The 26851-nt window shown below is 42.4% G+C and overlaps 1 protein-coding gene and 1 long non-coding RNA gene across 10 annotated transcripts in view; one reads left to right on the top strand and one right to left on the bottom strand.

Annotated features, from left to right (window-relative positions):
* Positions 1–24503, bottom strand: part of LOC122550838 (F-box-like/WD repeat-containing protein TBL1X) — a 399517-nt gene extending 375014 nt beyond the window's left edge. For 6 of the 9 annotated variants that reach the window (XM_043692156.2, XM_087988307.1, XM_043692157.2 and 3 more), the window contains exon 1: positions 24101–24503. The gene's annotated coding sequence lies outside the window, so the exon portion shown is untranslated. Of the gene's footprint in view, positions 1–45; positions 218–24100 lie in introns of those variants that run through there. The other 3 variants (XM_087988309.1, XM_043692158.2, XM_087988308.1) reach the window with 3 other exon arrangements.
* Positions 1–26851, top strand: part of LOC122550839 (uncharacterized) — a 207051-nt gene that overhangs the window by 134082 nt on the left and 46118 nt on the right. The window lies entirely within an intron of this gene.

Genomic DNA, 26851 nt, shown 5'->3' on the forward strand with positions numbered 1-26851 from the left:
TTTGACTCCATGAATCTATAACCTACCTGTTACTTTCTTTCTCACCTTAAAAGATCAATGCTTAAGCTAGGACAAATGTTTGGCACAACACCGTGGGCCGAAGGGCTTGTTCTGTGCTGTATTGTTCTATGTTCTATATTGCAGTCAGACATCCAGTCTTGTTTCCTAACTCCTCTATTGCCAATTTCTCATCTGTGAATGCCTTTGACGCCCTTCACTGTAATGAATGACATAAATACAAGTAATTGTTGTTCCACTCAGCACAACACATACAGCATATCTGATCTAACCCACACAGTAAACTTAAAATGTTAACCAGAACATATCACATGTAATAAATACCTGCCACTTCTCCAACCCCTATACTAACTTTCCTACACGAAGTCCTGTGTATCTTGGAGAAAGTGAGGACTGCAGATGCTGGAGATCAGAGCTAAAAAATGTGTTACTGGAAAAGCGCAGCAGGTCAGGCAGCATCCAAGGAGGAGTCCTCCTGAAGAAGGGCTTATGCCTGAAACGTCGATTCTCCTGCTCCCTGTGTATCTTGGGCTAATTTCAATGTTGAAATCTATCTCTTGAGGGTTCTTCAAATATCTCTGAATTTGACAAGCTATTGACCATGTGTGGCTTTGAGAGAAAGGCCTCAAAACAATTTACCAAACATGAAATGCAACAAAGACGACAACAAACTCAGCTGAATGACAGACTTTGCATATAGATAACCACACTACTAATATTGCTAGAAATAATCTTCTGTCTGCTAAGCAAATGGGCCTGTAAGCAGGTGATTAACAGATCATTAGGCAACTCAAAGACAATCTAAACATTATTTGAATTCTCAAAGAAACACATACATAATCCAGTCCACACTTAGTATCAAATCCACTTCAATCTACTGGATAAAAGCAAATTACTGCAGATGCTGGAATCTGAAACCAAAAAAGAGAAAATGCTGGAAAATCTCAGCAAGTCTTGCAGCATCTGTAAGGAGAGAAAAGAGCTGATGATTAGAGTCTAACTGACCTTTTGTCAAAGCTAAGACAAAGGGTCAGTTAGACTTGAAAGGTCAGCTTTTCTCTCCTTACAGATGCTGCAAGACTTGCTGAGATTTTCCAGCATTTTCTCTTTTTCACTTCAATCTATTACTGAAGCTATGTCATGAAAACCCTATGAATTGAAGGATCTCCAAATACAAGTATTAAAAAAACCAAAACTCTTGAATTGCACAGAACAGAGCGATACGGATGGGATAGTTAGATCATAGAAAAATACAGCGCAGTACAGGCCCTTTGGCCCTCGATGTTGCGCCGATCCAAGCCCACCTAACCTACACTAGCCCACTATCCTCCATATGCCTATCCAATGCAGTTGCATGATTCATTTCCTGATCTTTGTCAAGTTTGCTTATCTCAATAAAGATGGCAGTAAAAGCACACTCCGAGCTGCAGAAGGGAAAAAAAAATTCACTTCTGGGAAATTTGCATGTGTAAATGGAAATCAGATCAATTTATCTGCTTGGGACTAAGGCAATAAACAGAAGCAAAATCAAATCTGCCGTTACCCATAACCCAGCATTTTTCAGGAAAAAGGAATGATAATTAAAAAGAAAAGAAACTCTTCTTAGCACTGACTTGAGTTAAGATAATGATTTGAAGTACTTGAATTTAATTAATCTGTTAGTTTATGTAATGTTACCAGAAAAATAACTGTGAAGTTACTAGACTGGCTTAAAAGCACAACTGGTTAACTCTATTCCTTCATTGGTCTACATTTTGCCCCAGGCTCACACTATATAGTTGACCATTAATAGCCTCTGAAGAAGCCTAGCCAGTCACTCATTTGCAAAGCATGACAAAAAAATCTATTGTCAATGACCAAGCCACTGTATCATTATCACTGAGTCAATAACCTTGAATTTCTTAACACTGATTGCAGCAATTCAAGAAGTTCTACAATCTGCCCACCATCTTCTCACATCAATGAGAGACGGTCAAAAAGTGTAAACAGTGTCGAGAGTGTGGTGGTGGAAAAGCACAGCAGAGGTGAGGCAGCATCCAAGGAGCAGGAGAATCCAGGTTTCGGGCATAAACCCTTCAAAATATTTATAACTTTTTTTTTGGATTTGCAACAGTCATACCCACTAATGTAGTCTATAGTCTATGTTAAAAAAAATTGTTATAACACATTCACGTTGATTTTAAACAAGGACTACAATTTTTATAAATTATGCCCAGCTGGCTCTTGAACTACACACAGATATAAAGCAATGATATAAAGAGAGAGAATGTAGGCATGCTCCAACAATGTTGGACTGTAGCCCCAAGGAGCACATCCACAAGTTAATTTGCTTACTTCTGCTTGCCAATTACATGATTATTTTAGTGTTAAATCTCTTCTTACTGCCTCCTACTGTTGATTAGCGATAAGTACAGTAATACTGCATTTAATACATTTTTAAAGTAAGTACTTCTTCCTGTTGATTGATGTGTGTAAACAAGAAGAGTATAAAACTGCATCTTGGCACAAATATGTGCTCTTATGGATCTAGTATCTTAAATTTCATTGGACAGCATCCATAGTGAACCAGCTTAGTTAAAACATACCACTACTAAATTAGCCCTTAGGTGGGCTAATTACACTTGTCAAGATTTTCTTTGAGGAAATGACAAGAATGATTGATGAGAGAAGGGCAGTGGACACTGTCTGCATGGACTTTAGTAAGGCATTTGATATGGTACCTCATTGTAGGCTGGTATAGAAGGTACAGTCTCATGGGATCTGGGGTGAGCTGGCTAGATGGATACAAAACTGGCTTGGTCATAGAAGTCAGAGTAGCGGTAGAAGGGTGTTTTTTCAGAAAGGAGATCAGTAACTAGTTGTGTTTCACAGCGATCAGTGTTGGGACCTTTGATATTTGTTTTATATTTAAAGTATCTGGAGGAAAATGTAGCTGGTATGATTAGTAAGCTTGCATATGGCATCAAAATTGGCAGAATTGCAGATAGTGAGGGGGATTGTCAAAAGACAAAGTGGGGTATAGATAGATTGCAGATTTGGACAGATGGAGTTTAATCAAGACAAATGCAAGGTGATGCATTTTGGAAGATCAAATTCAGGTGCAAATTATATAATAAGTGACAGAACCCTTAGGAACATTGGCATATAGAGAGATCTGGGCATACAGGTCCACAGATCCCTCAAAGTGGCAACACAGGTGGATACGATGGTCAAGAAGGCATACAGCATGTTTGCTTTCATCAGCTGGGGCATCAAATATAAGGGTTGACAAGTCACATTGTAGCTGTATAAAACTTTAGTTAGGCCACATTTGGAATATTATGTTACCATATTACCAGAAACACGTGGATTCTTTGCAGGGTGCAGAGAAGGTCTACCAAGAGGTTGCCTGGTCTGGAGGGTTTAATAAAGAGGATAACCTCAATCTAGATAAACTCAGATTGTTTTCAGTAGAAAGTCAGAGGCTAAGGGGTGACCTGACAGAGGCTTACAAAATTATGAGGGGCATGGATAGGGTGGACAGTCAAAGGCTTTTTTCCCCCACAGTGAAAAGGCCAACTACAAGAGGGCATGGATTTAAGGTGAGGGGGAGAAAGTTTACGAGAGAAGTGCAGGGAAAATATTTCACACTGAGAGTGGTGGGTGCCTGGAATGCACTGCCAGTGGAGGAATGGAAATAGGCACATTAGCAATATTTCAGGTGTATCTTGAGAGGCACATGAATTAGAGACAAACAGAGGGATAGAACCACGTGTGGATAATAAGTAGTGGGTCTAGCTAAGGATTATGAATTGGTGGGCTTTGTGGGCCATAGGGCCTGTTCCTGTGCTGTGAGGCATTGTACTGTCTTGGGCAAGTCTTTGCTTATGGAAAACATGTTAAAACTACTGAAAAACCTTCATGAAATGTTTCATAAAAATACTATTGTGCATCATTGATTTTTTTTGTTGCACATGATATTCCGTCAACAAAAAAAAATTCCTTCTAAATATTCCAGTTAAATCAGTTTCACCAGACTGCGCCAGTTTAAAAGCATGGAAATTAATTGTTCAAGCAAATGTAACTGGCAAGTTTGAGATTTCGCAAGTGTACCTTCCTCCATATTATTAAGGGTCCATCTCAAATTCTTTATTGTACTCTTACTAATATTAGAACCTTGAGCACAAAATGCTATTGCACTGTCACTGGTGTCACCTTTTAGGTAAGACACTAAACCTTGGCGTCATCTACTCTTTCAAGTCGACAAAAAAGATCCCATAGCACTAGATTAAAAGACAGCAAGTGTATTATCTCCAATATCCTGGTGAAAATGTATCCCTTTAATTCTGATCAATAAATCGTTTTAAATCAATATCACTGCTGTTTGTTGGAGTTGGCTGTTAACATTTCCAAGCTTATAATACTTCAAAAATAATTCACTGGTTCTGAAGCACTTAGACTTCTCTTCTCACTGTCATGCCAACACCTCTGAGATCTACCAATAACCCATGTACTTATCCCCTCCCATTACTCATCTGTAAATTACCCCTTGATGACATCATCTAAAAATAGAGACAGCTTCCACACATATGCTGACAACATCCAATTCTACCTCACCAGCACCTCTCTCAACCACTGTATTGTTTCTAAACCATCAATCTGCTTATCCAACATCTGGTACTGGATGAACAGAAATTTCCTCCAAGTACTGGGAAATCTTTGTCTTCAGTCCACATATTTATAAAAAAATCTGTTCTCCAGCTAGAGATTCTACCGCTCTCTGTAACAACTGTCTTGAGATTGAACTAGTCTCTGCATAGCCTTAAGTGCATATTTGATCTTAGGATGAGTTTCCAACCACATTTGCGTGTCATCAAAGTTGTCTACTTTCATCCTCAAAACATTGTTCTTGTCTCAGCTCATCAGCAGAGAGATCTGGATGTCCTTGTGCATTAATTGCAAAAAGTATAGCAATTAATTAGCATGGGAGATTGAATGTAAAATTGGGCAGATTATATGGGGCACTGGTGAAACCACATGTGGAGTACTGTACACAGCATTGGCAGCTTATTTAAGAATAGACATAAATATATTGGAGGCAGTCCAAAGAAGGTTTACTGGACTAATACCTTGAATTGTCATATGAGGCAGGTTACATTGGCTTGGCTTGTATCTGCTGAAGAGTGAGAGGTGACTCAATTGAAATATAGACGATCTTGAGTATTTCCAAGGGTAGATGTGGAGAGGATGTTTCCTTTTATGGACGTATCTAGAACTAGAAGTCACTGTTTAAATGTCAGCGGTCATCCATTTATAGCAGAGAGATGAGGGGACTTTTTCCCAGAGGGTCGAGGTCTTTGGAACTCTCTTAAAAGGTGGTGGAAGCAGAGTCCTTAAATATCTTTAGGGCAGACGTAGATAAATTCTTGTTAAACAGGGGGGTGAAAGATTAGGCAGGAACACGGATTTGAGGTTACAATTAGATCAGTGATATTATCAAATGGCACAGCAAGTTCATGGCCCACTCCTGCTCCTAATTTGAATGTGGATTAGTGGTGCTGGAAGAGCACAGCAGTTCAGGCAGCATCCAAGGAGCTCTTTGGATGCTGCCTGAACTGCTGTGCTCTTCCAGCATCACTAATCCAGAATCTGGTTTCCAGCATCTGCAGTCATTGTTTTTACCTAATTTGAATGTTACTATCTAACTCTCACAAATGCCTTTATTACTGCTGACTTGACTATTCCAACGCATTTCTTATCAATTTCTCTCTTCTACCCTCCATAAACTTGAGGTCATCTAGCTTTTTGCTATCTTTGTCATAACTTGTACCCACTTCTGTTTACCTATCATCTCCTTGTTTGCTGACCTACATTGGTTCTCAGTTAAGAAATGCCTCAATTTCAATATTCGCATCCTCGCTTTCAAATCACTCCAGTACCTCACTCTTCTTGTCTCTTATCTCCGCCTGCCATAAAACACTGCATTATCCGCAGTCCTAATTCAATCCATTTGGGCATCCTGAATATTAATCATTCTACCACTGGTGGTCATGCCAAGGTCCTAAAGCTCTGGAATTCCTTCCTCCTGTGTTAAGATTTTTTAAACAATGCTTTCTCATTTGCTTAATTAACATCTTGTATGGCTTAAAAATTTTGAATCAGTGATCATATGAAATGCCTCATGATATTTTATTCTGCTAAAGGCATTAAATAAATTCAAGTTGTTGGTATATGGAGTATGTGAAAAATGCTATGTAAATCTAAGTCTTGCATTTTTTAAAAACAATCAGCCTTATGAAAGTCTGTGAAAACCAGCAGCACTCAAATACTAACTGCATTAAAAAAAAATTGATAAATATCTATATTCCCAGCAGCTTATATAAAACCTTTATTTTTTAGTAGGATATGTTCACTCAACCATTTGTCTGTGCTATTTATAATGTCTCCATGAACCCACCAGCATCAAATCTTCAAAAGAGACATCATAACACCATTTCCTGTCATATTATTTTCCATAAATAAACAAAGCCTCTTACTTCACACATAAAGGAACTGCTTTGTGGTTAACTTCTCTAGTGACATTTATTGCTTAAACTGTACCTGAACAATACTGAAAAATGTATTTCATGCAATAAATATTAACATAACTCTGCAAATGCTCCCATTAATGAAGAGTAGCACACTAGGATATTGAAAATTCATCACTTCCACATAAACAAGTGAAATAATGAGAAAGCAGCCAAATGCATTTGCCCAGAATAGCTTTCAGGTGTATAATTACACTTAACGAATTTCTTCTGTTTCCTCCTCAGATAACATCACATTTTTTAAGAAGCACTTTTTCTCACAGACAGTGGTGGAAACCTGGAACTCTCTCACACAAAAAGCTGTGGATAGTAGGCTAATTTAAACTTTTAATTGTGAAATCAACAGGCCTTTTATTAATTCCGAAAGAATATCAGGAAATAGGGATCAAATGCTTGCAAATGGAGTTTAGACACATAACAACCATGATTCAAAAGAATGGCAGCTGTTCAGGCTCGAAGGGCTGAATGACATAATCCTGCTCCTATTATAATGCGTTGACTTATTCAGGTAATCAATCAGGTTTAACCAAAATATGCATGCCTCAGAAGCTCAAAATTACTTTATCTTCCTCAGAGTATGAGATCCTGGTGAATGCCAGAGTTCTTGGAATTTAACATATTGGGCACATTCTATATTTGCCCTCCCCGAACTCTGTCAGGAAGACAGTCACGTGAACTTGAGGGTAACATGATATAGCCTTTACTGTATAAGGAACTACTCCATTAACAGTTGCAAGGACAATGCTCGAGGACAGCAAGGAGGTGGACACCAGCAATGGAATTCATCAATGAAACAATCATCAGATTTCTAACATCTCACTCTTGAACACTGACATCTATGTTACTGTGTCCTATCATGAGACAATATTCTCAACATATAGCAAAACTTGGAAAAGACAGTGCTGAGATCAGAAATATAAAGTATGTTTCTACACAATATATAGAACACATTGTTAGAAATAAAGAAGAATCTTATCTCACTGGGCACTAATGATGATGCTGAAATCAAAGAGGAAAAGACTTTAGAGAATAGCCACGAAGAATATTATTTGCTAATATTATATCAAAGTGAGTTGAACATTGATAAACCATGAGTAACTATGTTAGCTGAATTCAGAAACAAATAATATACCAGCAGTTTTACATTATTTATCTATTCGAAACTCCCCATTAAAGCATTACCAACAGGGCTGACATCTTCCATTACTGATACTAACCACAATCACTCTGGCAGACATTTTATTTCAAGCAGATCAGCATTGTTTGACAGGAAGACCTTTTACAAAATGATGGCAACAATCCAGGACTATAATGTGGATCAGTGAAGGGAGGAGAGCTAGCTATACTGATGTACATTATACTGATGTTCCTGAGGGGACAAAGGCACAGATGATTGTTTATTTGCCTTTAGAAAGCATATATTTTTGTGGGCAAAAAGCAAACTACAGCAGAGGTTTTAAATATGAAATTAAAATTAAAACTGAAAGTGGTGAAAGCATGAAGTAGGTCAGACTAAGAACATTAAAAATACGAACACAGTTGGCTAGTCAACCCTTCAAGCCTGCTCACCCATTCAATATGATCATGGCTAATCTTTACTTAACTCCACTCTCCTACATCCTTTAACTCGCTTAACTAAAAATCTATTTATCTTTGTGATTTCGTAGAGGTAAGACAACAGGGTTGATAGTTAAGTCCATGAGTTTTTTTCTTATTATGGGATAGGATTCTTTCAACTTTACGTGATGGAATGTTTGTGAAAATTATTTCAGTCTCCACCACATTTGCATCTTAAGTATTATGTCAATTCAGCCCGAGTTTACAACAAAGCAACATGCTCCCTTCAACTGAATTTTTGTGGATTACGGATTACTTAGCAATTTGATTCAACATTTCCTTTGCTATCAACAACTCAATTTGTATACTCACTGAATTAATGAGCTACCAAGAAAAACATGCAAATTTTAAATAAGTTAACTTATACTTTATTTAGGGAACAGCTAAGTTGTCCTTGCTTATATATATTAAATCCCAATTAAATCCTCGGTATGAATACAACTGACAAAGTGTTTACATGCCAAGTCACACTCAACTTTTAAAATAAAGACTGTTTCATCAATCAGAATGTACAGTTCTATGTTAGGTTACTCAACTTAAGGTTTTGCTTTGCATGTGGACAACGATACACTGATAAATTAAAATCCCCAGAAAAGACTATTTTTCAATTTAAAATTTAAATTTCATTTCTATTGCTATCTTGGGACAGCAGCACCCTGAGGTCAAATGCGAACTAGACAATGACATTGGGACAAAATGGCCTGTAGGCCTGTCACTTGATAGTAAAGATGAAAGAGATTAACAGATTTTAATTTTCAGAAAATGCAAAGCAGATTGGGTGTCAAAGGAATAAAAAAGACCTGCACATAGATAGGCTCAATAATAACATTTAGTAATACTCTACAATTTCACATGGATGAATGAGTTTCCAAAGCTTAATTAGTTTGTAGTTTATAATAGAAGATATCCATCATATCTCTTGAAAACCCTGATATACTTTCAATTGGATTTATAGTTTTTCTGCCTTTCAACAGGTTGAACATAAACAATCGATCTGCGCATTATTAACGAAGATTAAAATGTAGTTACCATCAGGATTATAGAACAAAATATAATGAAAAAAGAGCAAAATTTTAAACTTAAAATTGTGCTTCAAAAGTGCTGCTAAGAATATAAGGAGCAGGTGTAAGTCACAGAACCTTGAGTGTACAGTGCTGTGCTATTTATTAGGCTTATGGCTGATCTTAATTTCCCTTTCCCACATTATTTGATTTCTTACTGTCCAAAAATCTCTCAAACTCAGCCTTAATGAATGAGCACCCACTGCCCTCCGGAATAGAGAATTCCAAAGATTCATATTATAAGTTAAGAAATTTCTTAATTCGGTTGTAAATGACTGACCCCGATCCTGAAGCCATGTTGCCCAGTTCTAGGTTCTCTGGATAAAGGAAAACTGCTCACACCATCTGCTTGAATTGAGACCACAACCAGGTCTTATTGAATGACAGAAGCGGCTCAAAGGACCATATGGATTACTCCTACTTTGAAATTCCATATTCCCTTATGTTTTATTACTCTTTCAAATCCTCTTATAATCTTATGACCTGGTTTTGTGGTTGCGGCCATGTCGAAAGATGCCTAAACTTCTGTCATCATTACTCTACCTTCTGGTGACCACACGTGCAGTTAAACATGGAAATCCAGAAATCCCTGTCTCTAATTCTTTGCTTCTCCACATGGTGTGCTGAAGTCCTTACAAATGGAAGTCAATTTGAAATCACTGAATTAATGCGAACCTCCAAAATGTACAATTCTCACTGTAAAAAGTCAAGGAAATTATACATTATTGAATGAAACATAACTGTCCTTCTAAAGGCTACTAAATTATAACTACTACCAAATGCTCTTTCAGACAGTGAAAATCTTTATATTTTGAGTCACTTCTCAATTCCAATAAAAATATTCCATAAACTTTTACCTTCTCTTTAAGTGTTAAAGTCTGTTTACAATATTTCAACTTTCACCTTAACCCCATGTGTTTGTCCGAACTTTCATTTCACTTTCTTTAAAATTGTAAAAGGTGAGCTATAAAACTTGCACGTTACTTTCTAATTTGGATTTCTGTGAACATTTTTCAATGTGTTGGTTGCTTAGCCAGTTGATGACATCGCTGTTGCTGGACATCAGAGATTCCCTCCAGGTGGCACCAGAATAAAATTATCAGGAAAGTTTTAATCAATATAGAGACTTATGAGCAGTTTTCTTCGAGGCTGGAAACAAATCCCATCATTATTCTGCTGACTACAAAATATAAACTCAATATGAAATTATCTCATTTTTCAAGACTGCATGAGCCATTCTACTTGAGGACAAAAGAAATGCCACCCAGCCTAGTAAACAGTGATGAGATTCTTGGTTAGAGACAAAAAAACTGCAGATGCTGGAATCCAAGGTAGACAAGCAGAAGGATGGAAGAACACAGCAAGCCAGGCAGCACCAAGAGGTGGAGAAGTCAATGTTTCAGGTAGAACCTTTCTTCAGGACCTGGGGGGGGGTGGATGTAAGGAGAGTTGCAAGTAAGGGGTGTTGGGTAAGTAGGGGTAGGTGGACACAGGTAGAGGATATGACCTGGTTGGTCGATGGAAGGAGTGAATCCAGTTGTAGCTAGAAAGAAGGGTCGATCAGAGGAACGGAAGAGTGGGGGAGGAGCTGGGAAAGGAGTCAGGGCCAGGAAGGAAGGTTAATTGAAATTGGAGAACTCAGCGTTGAATCCTCCCAACTGTAGGCTGCCCAGGCAGAAGGTGAGGTGTTGTTCCTCCAATTTGCGGTCTGATTCACTGTGGCAATGGAGGAAGCCAAGGATGGTCATGTCGGAAAGTTGGGGGGGAGGGGGGGATTAAAATGGATGGTGATTGGGAGGTCAGGTCAGTCCTGCGGTCTGCCAGACATGCTCGACAAAACATGCCCCGAGTTTACGTTTGGTCTCTGCAATGTAGAGAAGATCCTGATGTGATGTGATGAGGTTCTGACAGAGCAGTCAAATGAAGGAAAGGCTGTTATTGGAATACGTTCAAACACAAATATTTCAGTAATAAATTTATATATTATTTTCATAATATTTTCTCTTCTTGAAACACTAGAATGTGGCTCAATGATCATCAATTGCTAGTTCAAAATGCCATCAACTGCAGCTGCCAACATGCCATTGATCTTTGGAGGACATCAGAACCAAGCATCAATCCCATCTTCATCAGTGATTTAGTGATCAGAAATACAACACTCGGCATTCTGAATATGAGGGAATGGAGGCCAACAGCATACCACTCTGGTAACAATTAGTGAACTCAGCACAGCACTATGATTCATTAACGTAACTCAAGCTTTCAATGAAGATTTCCTTTAAACAAAATTGTATATTTTAAAACTCCATGTACAATACCTTTACTATCAGAAACAATTTAAGCATAATTAAAATACAAGACAGAACATGTAAAATTATTTAGTGAGGAAGCAGATTTAGCAGAGGAACTTGAAGTGGGAGGGGAAAGATCCAGTTGGTGTGCTTCACGTGGGTGCCAACAATATAAGTAGAAAGTGGAAAGAGGTTCTGCTGAGGGAAGATGAGCAGCTGGGGGTTAAGTTAAAAAAAGTCCATCTCTGGATTACCGTCTGAGCCATGAGCAAATTGGCACAAGGTCAATAAGATTAAAGAGGTAAATGAGTGGCTCAAAGATTGGAGTGGGAGAAACTAGTTTGAATTCATGGGAAATTGGTATCAGTACTGGTGATGGAGGGAGCTTTTCCAATAGTATGGCCTCCACCCAAATCATGTTATGACCAGAGTCCTTGTGAATTGCATAGCCAGGACTGTGGTTATGGTTTAAACTAAGGAGACAACTGTGAGAAGGAGGAACATTCAACACAGGACTGACGGTGTTGAAGAGACATGGTTGCAAGGGTATTGCGGCAGGGAACTAAATATCCAAGTATACACGTCCTATTGAAAGGAGAGGCAGTTGGGCAGAGGAGGCAGGGTTGCCATGTTTGTAAGAAATGAAACATGATGCGACACATAGTCAAAAAGGCGTAGAATCTGTATAGATAGGGTTGAGGAACTGCAAAGGAAAAAAATCCATAATGGGCATTGTGTAAGGCCTCCTAGTAGTAGTCAAGATGTCAGGAAGAAAATAAATCAGGAGATAGAAAATGTTTGTAAGAAAAGCACTATTACAATAATCCTAGGGGACCTCAACATGTGCAATGATTGGGAAAATCAGGTTGGTAACAGATCTCAAGAAAAAGAATTCCTGGAATGGCTACAAAATGTTTTTTGGAGCAGCTTTCGGTAGATCCCAATGGGAACAAGCGATTCTGGATTTAGTGGTGTATAATGAGGCAACCTTGAATAGAGAGCTTAAAGTGAAGGAGCTCCTAGAGAGCAGGGACCATAATATGATAGAATTCACTTTGCAGTTTTAGAGAGAGAAGATTGAATCAGATGTAATGGGATTGTAATTGAATAAAGCTGAAAATGTGATGCTGGAAAAGCGCAGCAGGTCAGGCAGCATCCAAGGCGCAGGAGAATCGACATTTTGGGGATGAGCCCTTCTTCAGGAATGAGCAGAGTGTGCCAAGCAGGCTAAGATAAAAGATAGGGAGGAGGGACTTGGGGGAGGGGCGTTGGAAATGCGATAGGTGGAAGGAGGTTAAGGTAAGGGTGATAGGCCGGAGTGGGGGTGGGGGCGGAGAGGTCAGGAAGAAGATTGCAGGTTAGGAAGGTGGTGCTGAGTTCGAGGGTTGGGATTATACAAGGTGGGGGGAGGGGAAATGAGGAAACTGCAGAAATCTGAGTTCATCCCTTGTGATTGGAGGGTTCCTAGGCGGGAGATGAGGAATTGAATAAAGGTAACTACAAAAATATGAAATTGGAACCGGCCAGAGTTGATTAGAGTCATAGAGTTATAGAGATGTACAGCATGGAAACAGACCCTTCGGACCAACCCATCCATGCCGACCAGATATCCCAACCCAATCTAGTTCCATCTGCCAGCACCTAGCCCATATCCCTCCAAACCCTTCCTAATCATATACCCATTCAAATGCCTCTTAAATGTTGCAATTGTACCAGCCTCCACCACTTCCTCCGGCAGCTCATCCCATACACCTACCACACTCAGTGTGAAAACGTTGCCCCTTAGATCTCTTATATCTTTCCCCTCTCACCCTAAACCTATGCTCTCTAGTTCTGAACTCCCCCCCCCCCCCCCCCCCACCCCACCGCCCAGGGAAAAGACTTTATCTATTTATCCTATCCATGCTCCTCATACTTCTGTAAACCTCTATAAGGTCGCCCCTCAGCCTCCGACGCTCAAAGGAAACCAGCCCCAGCCTGGTCAGCTTCTCCCTATAGCTCCAATCCTCCAACCCTGGCAACATCCTTGTAAATCTTTTCTGAAACCTTTCAATTTTCACAACATCTGTCCGTTAGGAAGGAGACCAGAACTGCACGCAATATTCCAACAGCGGGATAACCAATGTCCTGTACAGCCATAACATGACCTCCCAACTCCTGTACGCAATACTCTGACCAATAAAAGAAAGCATACCAAACTCCTCCTTCACTATCTATCGACCTGCGACTCCACTTTCAACGAGTTATGAACCTGCACTCCAAGGTCTCTTTGTTCAGTAACACTCCCTAGGACCTTACCGTTAAGTGTATAAGTCCTGCTAAGATTTGCTTTCCCAAAATGCAGTACCTCGCATTTATCTGAATTAAACTCCATCTGCCACTTCTCAGCCCATTGGCCCATCTGATCAGGATCCTGTTGTAATCTAAGGTAACCTTCTTTGCTGTCCACGACACCTCCAATTTTGGAGTCATCTGCAAACTTACTAACTGTACCACTTGTGCTCGCATCCAAATCATTTATGTAAATGACAAAAAGTAGAGGACCCAACACCTCCACTGGTCACAGGCTTCCAGTCTGAAAAACAACCCTCCACCACCACCCTCTGTCTTCTACCTTTGAGCCAGTTCTGTATCCAAATGGCTAGTTCTCCCTGTATCCTGTGAGATCTAACCTTGTTAACCAGTCTCCCATCGGGAACCTTGTTGAACGCCTTACTTAAGTCCATATAAATCACATCTACCGCTCTGCCCTCATCAATCCTCTTTGTTACTTCTTCAAAAAGCTCAATCAAGTTTGTGAGCCATGATTTCCCACGCACAAAGCCATGGTGGCTATCCCTAATCAGTCCTAGTCTTTTCAAATACATTTACACCCTGTCCCTCAGGATTCTCTCCAACAACTAGCCCACCACCGACGTCAGGCTCACTGGTCTATAGTTCCCTGGCTTTTCCTTAGCACCCTTCTTAAACAGTGGCACCATGTTAGCCAAATTCTAGTCTTCCGGCACCTCACCTGTGACTATCGATGATACAAGTATCTCAGCAAGAGGCCCAGCAATCATTTCTCTCACTTCCTGCAGTGTTCTAGGGTACACCTGATCAGGTCCTGGGAATTTATCCACCTTTATGCGTTTCGATACATCTAGCACTTCCTCCTCTGTAATATGGACATTTTGCAAGGTGTCACCATCTATCTCTCTACATTCTATATCTTCCATATCCTTTTCCACTGTAAATACTGATGCAAAATACTCATTTAGTATCTCCCCATTTTCTGCGGCTCCACACAAAGGCCACCTTGCTGATCTTTGAGGGGCCCTATTCTCTCCCTAGTTACCCTTTTGTTCTTAATGTATTTGTAAAAACCCTTTGGATTCTCCTTAATTATATTTGCCAAAGCTATCTCATGCCCCTTTTTTGCCCTCCTGATTTCCCTCTTAAGTATACTCCTACTGCCTTTATACTCTAAAGGATTCATTCGATCTATCCGGTCTATACCTTACATATGCTTCCTTCTTGAAGCCTACCAGGAAAGATAGTGGAGCAGCAATGGCAGGAGCTTCTGGGGCTAATCTGGATACACAGCAAAAATTCCTTCCAAAGAAAAAGAAACATGCTAAGTAGAGAATAAGGCAACTATGGGTGAGGGACAGCATTAAAGCAAAAAATAAAAAAACATACAATATGGTGAGGATTAGTGGGAAGCTAGAGGATTGGGAAGCCTTTAAAAACCAGAGGATAACTAAAACAGTAATTGGAGAGTGGGCAAGAGAAGATGAAATATGAGACTAGGCTAACTAGTAACACAAAAGAAGATTGCAGGAGTTTTTTTTAGATATTTAAAAAATAAAAGAATACAAGAGTGGACATTTGACCATTCAAAAATGAGACTGGAGAAGTAGTAATGGGGTACAAAGAAATGGCAGAGGAATTGATAGGTACTCTGCATTATTTTTCATGTGGAAGACATCAGCAACATACCAGGGCTTCAAGAGAGTCAGGGGGCAAAGATGAGTGGCCATCACTAAGGAAAAGGTGTTGGGGGAAGTTGAAAAGTTTGAAGGCAGATGAGTCACCTAGACCAGATGGTCTATATCCTAGAATGCTGAAGGACACAGCCGAGGAGATTGTGGAGGCATTGGTGATCTTTCAAGAATCACCAATTCCAGAGGATTGGAAAGTGACTAATGTAACACCCCTGTTTAAGAAGGAAGCGAGGCAGAAGACAGCAAACTACAGGCTGACCTCATTGTCGGTAAGATTTTAGAGATTAAGATTTGACATTACTGAGTACTTGAAAGTGCATGGTGAATGTAAGCAGAGTCAGCATGACTTCATGCCAGACTAATCTATTAGAATTCTTTGAGGAGATAACAAGCAAGCTAAAGAAAGAAGAGCCATTGAACATTATCTATTTGGATTTCCAAAAGGTCTACGACAATGTGCCGCACAGGAGGCTGCTTAATAAGATAAGAACCCAAGGTGTTAGGAACAAGATACTGGCATGAACAGAGGATAGGCTAAATGGCAGAAGACAGAGAGCAGAGATAAAAGGGGTCTTTTTCAGGATGGCAGCCAATGACTAGTGGAGTTCCACAGAGACTAGTGTTGGGACAACCATTTACATTATACATTATAACCTGGATGAAGGAACTGACAGCATTGTTGCTACGTTTGTTTAAGACACAAATATAAGTGGAGGGACAGATAGTGTTGAGGAAGCTGGAGACTACAGAAGGACTTGTAGACTAGTGGGCAAAGATGTGGCAAATGGAGTACGTTGTGGCAAAGTGAGAGGTTATACATGGTGGTAGGAAGAATAGAGGTGTTGACTCTTTTCTAAACAGGAAAGGCTTCAGAAATCTGAAGCGCAAAGGAATCTCTGAAAATTGACACGCAGGTTCGGTTGGCAGTTGGGAAGGTTGCCATTCATTTCAAGACGGCTAAAAACAAAAGCAGAGATGTAGGGGCTCTGGACAAACTGAATTTGAAATATTGAGAGCAGTTTTGGGCCCCATATCTAAGGAAAGATGTACTGGCATTAGAGAAGGTGCAGAGGAGGTTTACAAGACTGATCCCAGGAATGAAGAGCTAGTCTTGTGAGGTCGAGAACTCCACGTCTGTATTTGATGGATTTTAAAAGGATTGGAGGCGGATCTGATTGAAACTTACAGGCCTGAATAAGGTGGACATATGGAAGATGTTTCCAGTAGTAGGAGAGATTAGGACCCAGGAGAACAACTTCAGAGTGAAAGCCCTTAAGAACTGAGATGAGGAGGAATTTCTGTGGAATTCTGTGGTAATCCGTGAAAATCATTATGGCAGAGGGCTGGGGAGGTCAAGTCATTGAGTGCATTTAAGACAGAGATAAACAGGGTTCTTTATTAGTCAGGGGATCAAGGGTTACAGGGAGAAGGCAGGAGAATGGGGTTGAGAAACATATCAGCCATGTTCGAATGGTGGAGCCGACTCAATGTGATGAATGGGCTAATTCTGCTCATATAATCTTATGGTCTAAGATTCAACATAAATTTTAAGCAAAAATGAAAGCCAGATAATGTAGTTATAACTATCCAATGTCTGGCAAAATAGCTTAATTGACAGAAAATTCACCATCCCTTTATTTGAAACAACATTAGAGTGTGAATGGCAGTTTATTGGAAATCACAAAACACCGTCAACAATGTAATGAGTTGTCAACAAATGCTCATATATTAGTATATGGTCAACAGTTGTATTACAGTTTTACATCACAATCTCTTATCTATGGTTAGGTGGTACACATGTAAACAATTCACTGCTGCTGACAGTGTCAGCTGGCACATCGACTTGTAATATTAACCATTGCAATGGAACATCAATATTAACATACAGGCCCTATAGTCATTATTTCAACACTCAGATAATATTAATAACTGCAATTTTCAAACAACTTCCATATACAATACATATCAGATGAGTTCCAACACCTTTGAATCACACTACCTTTTAAAAACTACAACATCAGAAGTCTGAACTTAAATAATGCACAACTGTTTTTTAAACATCCTCACCCACACTGCAAAAAGGAGGCACGGTTTTAAGCCCAAAAGACACATTTTTGTCAGATGTACGTAAAAACGCTTTTGTGAAATTTCAAGTTATACGGAGGAATGGGGCAAGATTTTTTCTGTGCAGTGGACTAAGCAGAACATGAATCTTCTCTTTTCCACAAATAGTTTTAAAAAGTAACAATACTTTTAAATCTTGTTGGCAATGAATGTATAATTAAGAAAACAATTACGCATTCTCCAAGCTAATTCATAGCCACTTCAACAATTGATTGAAAATAAGTGAAAATGTTGAACAGAAACATAAAATTATGAAAAAAGTTTAATCCAGATTGAGTTGTTACTAAATTAATGGGCTTTCCCAAATACAAGCACGATACTCAACGAAAACAGCAGCAAAGTCAAGACTAGTACAGACTTGACAATGAGGCAGAACAAGAGGTATCCAAACTCTCTCATATCAATCTCCTTTTGGATACACTGCACAATGGGCCTTTCACCCAAGGCCTTCTGATCAAACAGACAACCACATCATGAAGCAGGAGCGCTCCAAAAGCTAGTCCTTCCAAATAAACTTGTTGGATTATAACCTGGTGTTGCATAATTTTTATCTTTGTACAACCCAGTCCAACACTGGCACCTCAAAATTATGATCAAAGTGTTAGAGAAGTTGTCAACAAGACTAAAAGAGCCCAAGCAGATGTGTCAAAGCTGCTTTTTCGCATCACCACACATCTTCATGTCAATCCCTTATGCTCTCAGGCCATGTCTACGTGCAAGGCTGTGCAAGGGGTGAGCCTGCAATGTTTGTATGAACTAGCCATTCAGAAGTGTCAGCTTTCAGGACGAATGTGCTAAGAGGCCAGGACACACAGCACATTTCATATGCACTACACCTGACTAGTGTTAAGAGGGGGAAAGGGAATATGAGTGTTATGGTATAACATTTGACAACATAGCTTGGATCAAAAGCTGATACCAGGACTCAAAAGGCTAAGCTATAAGGATTTACTTAAAAACCCAATAGCTGTTTCCATCAGAATACAAGCAGCTTTGAGGAGATCTAATAGTTTTCAAAATTATCCTTGACCTTGCTAAAGCTGATGTGGATGATTTGTTTACACTGAAAAGGTTCCAAAGATTGGGAGGTATAAATTTGAAAATTTAAAAAGTTAATTGAAACTTCAGGCTGAATCCATTCCCTATAGGACTGTCAAATGCATGGAACATGCCACCAAAGTGATTGAAGTACGTAATCTAAATGAGGTCCTCCAGAAGTAAATTTCTGGAAATAGGCATGATTAAAGGATATGAGTGGAAAAAATGAGCGACAGCAATGTTACCATACAGATATTTAGCATATGTGTCAAATTCCTCTGCACAATTTTAATGGATACATTAACTCAGGTTCACACCTTCATTAAAATAATGAAAAGAAGAACTCTATAGGAGTGCTTGCATTGTGAAGGCAAGAACATAGGGTTGAGATCTATTACAATTGTCGAGGTTTATTGGGTCAGCTGCCCTTTTCCTGCTCCTAAAAGCGCTTATGAAAGAACCTACTGATTTGGAGCAATGCCACATTTGGAAGTTATACACTTATAAGCTGTAACATGTTTACTGTATTTTGCAGCAGCAATTTAAATGCCAATCACTGAACATAGTTGAATAAATACAAAATCACTTTCTACATAAAGTCCCTGAAGCTGGGTTTCCTGTTCTGTAAGTCTTGGGAGTAAGATGCAAAACTGGAAAGCATATTTACCCATTGAGACATTATGACAATTTTACAGTCACAAAACTTCCATTGTGGACACAATTTGCACTCACATTGTGCCTTTTGTGTAATAAAATGGCCAAAGGTGCCTTGAAGAACCAATATCATCAGACAAAATATGAAACTGAACCACATAAGAAGCTAAAACTGAAAGGGTTTGGTCATAAAGGTATTAATGAGTGTCTCGAGGGAGAGGTAAAACGCAAGCACAGAGGTTAAGGTATGAAATTTTCATCCAAGAGGCCTAATTCCCAGAGGCAAAGCCAAACAAGGGATGACACAAATTGGAAATTAATAAGATTGCATTTTGGTAAAACAAAAAGGTAGGACTTATACAATGAATGGTAGGGCCCTGGGTAGTGTTGTAGAACAGAGACGGAGGGATTCAGGTACATGATTCTTCGAAATTTGCATCACAGGTAGACAGGGTGATTAAGAAGGCATTTAGCTTGCTTGCCTTCAATGCACAGACCTTGGAGTATATGAGTTGGGACATCATGTTGATGTTGTACAGGACGTTGGTGAGAGACCTCTTCTCGGGTACTGTGTGCAGTTCTGGTCGCCCTGTTATAGGAAGGATATTATTAACTTGGAGTGGGTTCATAAAAGATCTACTAGGATATTGCCAGGAATGGAGGATTTGAGTTATAAAAATAGTCTGGATAGACTGGATAGATGTTTTTTTCACTGAATTGTAGGAGGTTGAGGGGTGACCTTCTTGAAGTTTATAAAATCATTAGGAGCATAGGTGAAGTGAATAGCAAGAGTCTTTTCCCTAGGGTGGGAGAGTTCAAAACCAGGGGGCAAATTTTTAAACATGGGAGGAGAATGTTTTGAAAAATGACATCAGAGGCAACTTTTATTTTTACATAGAGAGTGGTTAGTGTGGAATGAACTGCCAGAGGAAGTGGTGGATGCAGGTACAACATTTAAAAGATACTTGAAAAGTACATGAATTGGAAAGGTTTGGAGGGAAATGGGCCAAACGCAGGGAGGTTGGACTAGTTTAGTTTGGGAAGATGGTCGGTGTGGACCAGTTGGACTGAAGATGCTGCTTCCATGCTGGATGACTCTATCAGAGGCCAGAATTGGAAAAACGCTATATTCATGGAGGTTTGGAGAAGGTAACAGTGATGAGGAGAGTCAAGGTCGCTTAGGGATGTGAACTCAAGGAGGAGAAGTTCTAAGTTGTAGTCACTGGACTAGAAAAATATGACATCAACCTGCAAAAGGAAACATAAATAAATGTTGCTCAAACAGGTATGTTTTAAAGAGCGCCTTAAAAGATCAAAGATGGGTGGAGAAGTAGGAAGGCATTGGAAGGTATTACAGAGTTTAGAGTTTACATAAATTTAGCCACCAATGTGGGGTAGCTAAAATCAAGGATGCTCAAGAGGCCAAAATTAGAGCAATACAAATATCTTGGTGGTGCAGGAGAAGGAGATTATAGAGGCACAGAGGGTGTGAAGTCAGGGATCGACCTGAAAGCATGAATAATAATTTTAAAATCAAGATATTGATTGACGGGATTAAAAGTAAGATCAGCAAGCACACGGGGTGACAGGGGAACGAAACTTAGTCCCCAGATATAAAATTGATGCCTGGGATTTTCTGCAGTATGGACTCAATGGGCTGAATAGCCTGCTTCCAGTTGTAGCGATTCTGTGATTTTATAAAATTGGCAGCACACCAGCCAATCCTCCAAAGAAACACCATTTCACAGTTTCTAATCAGTTTTGCCATTTATCCTGGCTGAAAGTCAACCATTTGAGGAAAGAAGATCTTTGACAATGTTAATTGCTGTTGTAATCGATGGTCCATTTTATGCCATGGTGCCGAGTTGAAGACCTACACCAATGAGCCAATATTTTTGGACTAAACAGCAAACTTTATAAAAACCATCTATCAGTAATTCTAAGAAAATCCAATCCATCTAAATTTCCACAATGTACAGAAAGTACTTCAAAATGGACACAATTTTGGATCAATATTTCATCACAGCACTGAAAATTTTGAGTAACTGTAACCAACAATTATACCAATTTACATTTTGACATTGGATATCACATGAGATTAAACATGAAATATGTCAATGAACTGACTCAATTACTAAGCTCAATGTAGGTCTAACCACAGAACTTTAAAAACAGGTTTTTTAAAATCCAATTTTTACCTCTTCATTTTGAAGATATAAATACATTCTAGGTATTGTTCTCTGGGCAATAGCAGCTCTCTGATACCCTGACTTACAATTATTATTATGCCAAATGACACCTGCTTTAATTTGAGCAATATCAGCTTTCTGTAGAGCCATCCAATCTGTACCATTCTCCTGCTGTATCGTTCTAGCTCTGCAATTTTATTTCCCTCAAATACCCATTCAACTTCACTGAAACCATTCACTTCCACCAGCCTCGTAGGCAAGTTCCAAGTCAATTCTAGCCATCGCATCAAAAAGTTCTTCCTCACACTCCTTGAATCTCTTGCCCAAAAGCTTTAAATCTATGTATCTTTGCCCTCCCACCATCTAAAAATGGGGAACAGCTTTTATTTGTTCATTTTATTTAAACTAGTCAACCTTAGACATCTGTATCAAATTTCCTCTCAGTCCTTTTTTTAACTACAATAAAAGCAACCCCAGCTACTCTACCATGGCCATGTGATTAAATTCCTTCATCACATGAACCATTCTGATAAACCTCCTCTGCACCCTGTCAAAGATCTTCTTTCCTCAAATGGTTGACTTTCAGCCAGGATAAATGGCAAAACTGGTTAGAAACTGTGAAATGGTGTTTCTTTGGAGGAAGGGCTTTTGCCCGAAACATCGATTTCGCTGCTCCTTGGAAGCTGCCTGAACTGCTGTGCCCTTCCAGCACCACTAATCCAGAATTTCTTTGGAGGATTGGCTGGTGTGCTGACAGTTTTATAAAATCTCTACAACTGAAAGCAGGCTATTCAGTCCATTGAGTCCACACTGACCCAACCAATTCTCTGTAATCCTGCATTTCCCATGGCTAATCCACCAGGTCCTTGGACAACATGAGCAATTTAGCATGGCCAATCCATCTAAACTGAACATCTTTGGGCTATGGGAGGAAACCAGAGCACCCAGAGGAAACCCACATAGACACGGGGAGAATATGTAAGCTCCGTTTACAGACAGGTGTCTGAGATAGAACCAAACTCAGGTCCCCTGGTACTGTGAGGCAGCAGTGAGACACCCCGCCACCCTATGGTATGGGAGGGAATCCCTGTGACATTTCTGTAGCTGAATATTTGCAAACTATTTGGCCTTGAAAGGCATCCCAGCCAAGTCAAATCCTGTTCTCATCAGATGTCAACACACTGGTATTTTCCAACTGAGGTCACTAGACAGCATTTTGGAATGGGAAACCTGGCTGATTATTTCCACACACAAATCCAGAGGGTAACTGTCATGTTCCAAACTTCTGAGAGCACTAATTTGCCACAGTTTAGCAACTGAACGTGATCCTCTACTCTGCATGAATTACTAAGAGTGATTTAAAAGGATTGTATCTACCTTTAGAGTAAGATAGCAATGGCTAGTATAAATAGAGGATTATCAATATCGTCTTCACATACAATGCAAAACTGTACAACAGTGACCAATTGCAGTCAATCTCAAGTGAAAATATAACAAATTTCAGTGCAAGCATTATTATTCACATTCATACGATTGTTCAATGTCAGACTTCATTTATTTCCAAATTTGGAGACTAGGGAAAACAGTTAAAGTGATGTAACTAAGTCATCACAGTGCAATAAGTGGAATTAAGATATACAGTTTAGTGTTTCAATGAAAGGTAGTTGTAAAAGCGCTTCAATCCAACAATATACATATACAGGGGTACATCCCAAATACTGCAGTATGGTTTGACCCAAAATTAATTGCAAATTGATTTAAAATATTTGCACACATTTATTGAAGGTGCATAAAGTGTATTGTGCTAGATTTACTAAGTAAATGCCAAACAGTAAGCATGGAGAATAAATACACTTGCATAATATTGTGTGTGAACAGAATATGTGGTTTCCCTACTATAAAACACTAAATCAGTGTGCTTCCCCTCCCCCAACACATTGCTCAGGCAATCCACGCTATCTGCATGATGAATATTTCAAATTTTGCACTTTTCCCAGGGTTTAAAGAGTAACGCTGAACATCGAAATGATAACTTGTGCATTTAAACAATCCACATTAAATAGGTAAACGGTGGCCATACCTATCTGTGACCTAGTTTCACAAGAGAAGCAATTGTTATCACTATGTATACAATGTGTCATGTGTAAAATCAATACATTATAACCTCCTGTGCTTTTGAACACTACTCATGTTATAGCCCATAACTGTACGAGCAACCACATGCACATGTATTTTGGCCGTTCTACTTTGCTTTTTATGAAGAATAAATAATTAACCATAAAAATTAACTCGCTGAGCCGTTACTTCAATCCATGTTTCCCCCCAACGAACACTGCTTGATTTTAAGGATCCTTGAATTACATTAATTAATATTCCCAAGTCACAGAAAGTACTATTTAGCAACAACCCTTATTTCCCAACTGTAAGCACCCCTCCCCCACCAACCAAAACTATTTCAGTTTAACTGTTTTTTTTTAAAATAGAACAAATAAAAATCCGAAATACCATTCAAAAAGTTGTTTAGATTAATGGTGTATCTACATATAAATGTCTTACCTTATACAATGCTGATTTTTTAAAAACCCAGAGCTTGTTTTCACTTCCACAACAACGAAAGCTCCAACTACTTTTTAGTTGTGTTCTTTTCTACATGTGAATGTCAAAAGGGTTTAAAAGAATCGTTTTCAAGTATTACTCATCACCCGGCTGTCTCTCTCTTGTCGAGCCGGTCAATATGTGCCTCGGAAAGGCCTATAATTGGAAGAATATCAGCTATAATTCGCATGTATGTCTTGATCCAAAGCTAATGACACCGAAACGATGTGGTGGCGAATGGAAATGAAGAGGGAGGGAAAAGAGAAAGAGAGAGAGACACACACACACAGACGGTGGTGGGGGAGGGGAGAGAGAGAAAGAGGTAAAAGTTGATGGCGGAATGGCGTCAGAAGCTGCTGCTGGTGTCTACCACATTCATTCCCAGATTCTCCCAGAGAGAGACAGAGAGCTCGGGACGGGCGCGCGCTCAGGCTCTCACACCCGGGAACATCAGAGCGAGCACGGGGAAACCAACCGCCCCCATCCTCCCCCCTTCTCTCCTCCCCCCCCCCCCCCCTCTCTCCTCCCCCCCCCCCCCTCTCTCCTCCCCCCCCCCCCCTCTCTCCTCCCCCCCCCCCCCCCCCTCTCTCCTCCCCCCCCCCCCTCTCTCCTCCCCCCCCCCCCTCTCCTCCCCCCCCCCCCTCTCTCCTCCCCCCCCCCCCTCTCTCCTCCTCCCCCCCCCCTCTCTCCTCCCCCCCCCTCTCTCTCCTCCCCCCCCCCCCTCTCTCCTCCCCCCCCCCTCTCTCCTCCCCCCCCCTCTCTCCTCCCCCCCCCCCTCCTCCCCCCCCCCCCTCTCTCCTCCCCCCCCCTCTCTCTCCTCCCCCCCCCCTCTCTCCTCCCCCCCCCCTCTCTCCTCCCCCCCCTCTCTCCTCCCCCCCTCTCTCCCTCCCCCCCCTCTCTCCTCCCCCCCCTCTCTCCTCCCCCCCCCTCTCTCCTCCCCCCCTCTCCTCCCCCCCCCTCTCTCCTCCCCCCCCCCTCTCTCCTCCCCCCCCTTCTCTCCTCCCCCCCCCCTTCTCTCCTCCCCCCCCCTTCTCTCCTCCCCCCCCCCTTCTCTCCTCCCCCCCCCTTCTCTCCTCCCCCCCCCCCTTCTCTCCTCCCCCCCCCCCTTCTCTCCTCTCCCCCCCCCCTTCTCTCCTCCCCCCCCCCCTTCTCTCCTCCCCCCCCCCCCTTCTCTCCTCCCCCCCCCCTTCTCTCCTCCCCCCCCCCTTCTCTCCTCCCCCCCCCCTTCTCTCCTCCCCCCCCTTCTCTCCTCCCCCCCCCCTTCTCTCCTCCCCCCCCTCTCTCCTCCCCCCCCTCTCTCCTCCCCCCCCCCTCTCTCCTCCCCCCCCCCTCTCTCCTCCCCCCCCCCTCTCTCCTCCCCCCCCCCTCTCTCCTCCCCCCCCTCTCTCCTCCCCCCCCTTCTCTCCTCCCCCCCCTTCTCTCCTCCCCCCCCTCCCCCCTTCTCTCCTCCCCCCCCTCCCCCCTTCTCTCCTCCCCCTCCCCCCTTCTCTCCTCCCCCCCTCCCCCCTTCTCTCCTCCCCCCTCCCCCTTCTCTCCTCCCCCCCTCCCCCCCTCCCCCCTTCTCTCCTCCCCCCCTCCCCCCTTCTCTCCTCCCCCCCTCTCCCCCTTCTCTCCTCCCCCCCCTCCCCCCTTCTCTCCTCCCCCCCTCCCCCCTTCTCTCCTCCCCCCCCTCCCCCCTTCTCTCCTCCCCCCCCTCCCCCCTTCTCTCCTCCCCCCCTCCCCCCTTCTCCCTCCCCCCCCTCCCCCCTTCTCTCCTCCCCCCCTCCCCCCTTCTCTCCTCCCCCCCCTCCCCCCTTCTCTCCTCCCCCCCCTCCCCCCTTCTCTCCTCCCCCCCCTCCCCCCTTCCCCCTTCTCTCCTCCCCCCCCTCCCCCTTCTCTCTCCTCCCCCCCTCCCCCCTTCTCTCCTCCCCCCCTCCCCCCTTCTCTCCTCCGCCCCCTCCCCCCTTCTCTCCTCCCCCCCCCTCCCCCCTTCTCTCCTCCCCCCCTCCCCCTTCTCTCCTCCCCCCCCTCCCCCTTCTCTCCTCCCCCCCCCCTCCTCTCCTCCCCCCCTCCTCTCCTCCCCCCCCTCCCCCCTCCCCCCCCCCCCCTCCCCCCTCCCCCCTTCTCTCCTCCCCCCCCCTCCCCCCTTCTCTCCTCCCCCCCCTCCCCCCTTCTCTCCTCCCCCCCCCCTTCCCCCCTTCTCTCCTCCCCCCCCTCCCCCCTTCTCTCCTCCCCCCCTCCCCCCTTCTCTCCTCCCCCCCTCCCCCCTTCTCTCCTCCCCCCCCTCCCCCCTTCTCTCCTCCCCCCCCTCCCCCCTTCTCTCCTCCCCCCTTCCCCCTTTCTCTCCTCCCCCCCTCCCCCCTTCTCTCCTCCCCCCCCCTCCCCCTTCTCTCCTCCCCCCCCTCCCCCTTCTCTCCTCCCCCCCCTCCCCCCTTCTCTCCTCCCCCCCTCCCCCCTTCTCTCCTCCCCCCCTCCCCCCCTTCTCTCCTCCCCCCCTCCCCCCTTCTCTCCTCCCCCCCTCCCCCCTTCTCCTCCCCCCCCTCCCCCCTTCTCTCCTCCCCCCCCTTCCCCCCTTCTCTCCTCCCCCCCCTCCCCCCTTCTCTCCTCCCCCCCCCTCCCCCCTTCTCTCCTCCCCCCCCTCCCCCCTTCTCTCCTCCCCCCCCTCCCCCCTTCTCTCCTCCCCCCCCTCCCCCCTTCTCTCCTCCCCCCCTCCCCCTCTCTCCTCCCCCCCTC

Source organism: Chiloscyllium plagiosum, unplaced genomic scaffold (genome assembly GCF_037043375.1).
Source record: "Chiloscyllium plagiosum isolate Xiang-an unplaced genomic scaffold, Cpla_swu_hap1 HiC_scaffold_6, whole genome shotgun sequence".
In the NCBI taxonomy this organism is placed as follows: domain Eukaryota; kingdom Metazoa; phylum Chordata; class Chondrichthyes; order Orectolobiformes; family Hemiscylliidae; genus Chiloscyllium; species Chiloscyllium plagiosum.